The sequence below is a fragment of the Laccaria bicolor genome, genomic scaffold (assembly GCF_000143565.1).
Source record: "Laccaria bicolor S238N-H82 LACBIscaffold_9 genomic scaffold, whole genome shotgun sequence".
Taxonomy (NCBI): Eukaryota; Fungi; Basidiomycota; class Agaricomycetes; order Agaricales; family Hydnangiaceae; genus Laccaria; species Laccaria bicolor.
Genome location: NW_001889880.1, coordinates 605,984 through 610,412, shown reverse-complemented (window position 1 = coordinate 610,412; position 4,429 = coordinate 605,984).

Genomic DNA, 4,429 nt, shown 5'->3' with positions numbered 1-4,429 from the left:
ATAATAGCACAAAATGACCATTTTATGGAGGCTCTACAAGCATAACTGCTCAGTATTTTTAACTAATTCTTTAATAGGCTCATTCAGGTTGACCAGAGGTATGTTCTGGCTACCTCTCCAGTTAGCGCATATTTTTTTTTTCAGATGCCAAAAATGGCCTCCAGAATAAAAACCTTCTCAAGGCCCCAGCTTTCACTGAAATTAGTCCATACCATGGGAAGTGTAACACAACTACATAATGTAAAAGAATACACAAATACATTTGAGGTACAATAGATTCTTAGAAAGAACCAGAAAAATGAACCAACCTTCATTCTTTTTGCACTCAACTGTACAGTGACTATGCAAAAGTCTTGCACCACACAAATAATTCTATATCCTTTCCAACTTCAAGGGAATACTGTGGTATTTCGACCAACTGTTCAGTCACTCGTCACATCGGCCTATGAATTGAACAGATCTGGCACTTGTCATGGGTCACTTGGAAGGTCGAATACTGTAGCATTTCATTCAATTTGACAGGGCCCGTGACACGTGACAGGCCTGTCAAAATTTTGGTTTCGACAACCACACAAATTCGCCGTGACAAGCCGAAAATTTGGGCGAATTTTCGACCACTTAGCGCTGCAGGCCACGAAAAATTTCGACATTTATCACATGAGCGCCAGATGATTTCGACACCTTACAAAAATCTGCATGACCACCGTGACATTTCAGCAATTTGAAGGGCACTGTGACGCATGACCGTCGAATTGAATGAAATGCTACAGTAGAGTGACATTTTACCCTAAAAAGGAAAAAAACTCATTTTTCTCCACTGCGTGGCGTACAACTATTACAAAACTATATACCATCCACTAAATATGCTTTTACACAACTTCTATAGGCATCCAAACAGGATATAAATGTCAAATTATAGGAATCTAGAATTTTTTGGCATCAATCAGGAGAAAGTTGCACTGGATGAGAGGTTGTGGAGGAGGCTTGGAGGAGGCAAGAAGGTTGCTGCCAGATGCCATATCAACTGCTGTTAGAGTTCGTCGTTTGCGGTGACTCTAATGTTGGTGTATTCCTTTGAATATGTAGGCGTTAGTTAATGATCTCAGATTTAACACTCACCTTAGAAGTTTATGGAATGCGCCGTGGTAATAGAGTCGAGTAAGGGGGAACGTATCCTAGATCGTGCTGGTCCTATGATATCCTGATGTTTGGATTAGAAGCAAAGCGTGATCGAAACATTAGTACAAAGACTTTAACAATTCAAGATTAGAGTTATGTTGATAGCCCAAGGCGTTACCAAATATCTCTTAAGTGCTGCATTGCTTAGTCCTTGTTCAAGATCTTTGTGAGGATCTGTCCTAAGAGGGAAGCTCTCATGCACCTGAAGGTTAGGCGAAGGTGCAGAAGTGGGTTGTGGCGAAGGTAACTCGCAGATGGACAAGGAACTCGGAGTTGGGAACAACACTGGAGGAGGAGGAGGTATGGCACTGGAGTTGACTATGGTGTTGGAGGAGGTACGATGCTGGAGTTGACTATGGTGTCGGAGGAGGTATGACGCTGGAGTTGACTATGGCGTTGGAGTTGGTTGGGTTGATGAAAAGAGATATGTGTGTAGCAGGACGAGTTCTGGGCAGAATGAGGTGTATGAGGGGTCGTTGGAAAGGTAGAAGGGAGACAGAATCAGATATAGAGAATGCGAGAGGTGGGGAGATGAAGGGGTCGAACGCAAGTGAGATCACAAACTGAATCGGACTCCGAGGCGTTGCCAGGTTAGTAACAAGATGGGAGCAAGGCTCAACCAGAGCTGGGAGCTAGAGGCTCAACCACACAGGCCTATAACTGAGAGCAGGGCTCAACCAGGAGATAGAGATGAGAGACGAGGAACAGAGAAACAGTTCAGAGGTGCATTTGTAATATCAAGGATGAGGTAGTGAGTACATGACGAGCTACCTAAATACCTAAGGGAAGGATACCAAGGCAACCAAGGAAGAACAATAAGTACAATAAGGATGGGAGGAGACAAGGGAGCATGGAATCACAAGGTAACAAGACAATAAGGGTTGGAATGGAGAAACAAGGCATCATGGTGAAGGGTTTGTCTCAGGAATGTCTCGGCCTAGGGCATGGGTGTAGGATGGTTCGTGACAATCTTAGAGTTCACACAATGTTGGGGTAAAAGTAGTAATGTCGTGTTTTGGTTTACGGATACACTTTAAGTACTTTACTGTTAATTCTAGATCCTAGGGGAAGGTCTCAGAACCTTCCATCCTAATCTGGCTTCATCTCGTTGTTTGTAGTTTTGGTGTACATGGCTTTGACTCTGTTTGTCTAAGGCCTTTGCATGTTTGGATTTGGCTTTGCTTATCTGAAGCTCGTACTCCAAATATCGCCAAGCAGCCGCGTCGCGTCTGTTCAATATAACACGTCAAGTTTGGGTATATACGTGTGTACTGTAACAGACATTGTAGATACAGATGAGACTTTATTCCTAGTTAGTGAAATGTGAAAGATTGAGAGGGAATTGGTAAGTGTTAAACTATTGACTTGTGGAAACTAGGAGGTATTGAGAATGTACTATAACAACTGCTCAACAAACACTTGTCGCTGGCCGAACACTTTCATTGCTATGTCACATGGTGATCCCGATTTCGAACATGCCTCCCGACTGTTCAAGGCTGTCACATGTCACATTGGCCAAACAGTCGGTCAAAATACCACAGTAGTCACCATATATATATGGTAATCACCTCGCTTTAGCTAGGTCTCCCAGCTTTATAATTTGTAAACATTCGCAAACAATAGGACTTCCTGGCAGTCATATTCTTCATGGTTGGAACAAACATTGCACGCTACTTGGTAATCAGTTGCAAACAATATGTTGGACTTTTTTTGCTGGTTGCAACCAGCTGGAGTTTCAATCATGATTATGTTGGAGTTTGAACCAGTTGTAATTACTTGCCTTTGTTGACACTTGGTTGCAATTGCAATGCAATGATGTTCCAATGGCTTAAATGGAGTACAGTAGATTTCATAAAAAATTGTATTTTATTGGAAAGAGCCCCACATACTATGCATTAATTACAGGAAAAAACCTCCCATATGTTACAGCACTGGAAGATTTTCTTGTTTTAGTTTGGGTGAGAGACTGGATATCTGAGTGGCCTTGGGAGTTTTCTAATAGGTCGTGTAGTCAAATGGTTATGTCACACTACAAATTTGTAGTCTTTGCGCACGTAGGCCACAAGCCTGACGTTTTTGGTTCAATCCTTGACTGATGCACTTTTCTTTATTAACATTTCATCGGTCAATCAGTAAATTTATTGATGGCTATGTTGGAGTTTTCTAATTCAGCATCATAACTGGTTCTAACTTGTTGTGGATGTTCCTATCAAAATTGCTGTTATAAATAGGAGCAACCAAAGAGTTTTTAGTTACAACTTTGGTCCCATCCAGGGTGGCAACCTGGTTGCAACAGGTGGCAACAGGCATTCTGGCATGATTGTAGCCAATTTTGGGCTGAAAAATGGAAAAATAGACAACTTTCGACAGTTACCACTGGTTAAAATGCTGATTCAATGCTGTGCCAATCTTGGCTGGTTGTGACAAAAGAAATAAATCTCCAACATATATTAGTATGGGGAGCCTGGTTGAATCTAGACTCAACCCTGGTTCCAACCTGATTTGAACCAAACACTCTTCCATTTCAAGCAATTGAGATGGCCACCAGTGATTGGAATGGTTGTAACCGGTAGATACTGGTTGTAAGCTAAAATAGGAAAGTCCGACATACAACTTTCTGGTGGTCATATTGTTCATGATTGGAACAAACAATTCACTCTTCTGCAAACATGGCACGCTTCTGGGATACATATCTTGTAAACTCTTGCCAAACACTGCTTGTCGCCGCTGCGAGGAGTTGGCCAAAGGCCGGATGACGAGCAGCAGCCTCCATTTGCAACCTAGATGTTCAATGCTCCAATGCAAGTTCTCTTGAAGAAACAAAAAATAAAACGATAAGATTAAAAATGAGGTTGATGTTGACTGCTATAAGAAAAACAGTGGGTGATGGGAATGGGTAGGACAAGTTCAATTAGTACATTTTGGAAGTTTTTTTGTTGGGTGAAGCCACAGATGTACTGAGAACCCTTACTAATGTATTTACAATACAGAAGCAAGGTTTTGTTGACAAAGTCAACCTCTAGTATACAAATATTCTATATATGTGTTTGACATGGAAATGAGATCTGGATCACATGCTCCATGTAGGAAAAAGTGAAAGAAATGGGGTTTTGAGAGTTTTACCAATACTTCATGTGAGGGTCTAGAAAAATGTGAAGAATTAAGTACTTGCTGACTCAAGTATACAGCATTTTGAATCATATCAATTGGATTAGTGGTTGTTGAGATATAGGCGTAAGAAAAGGGCTTG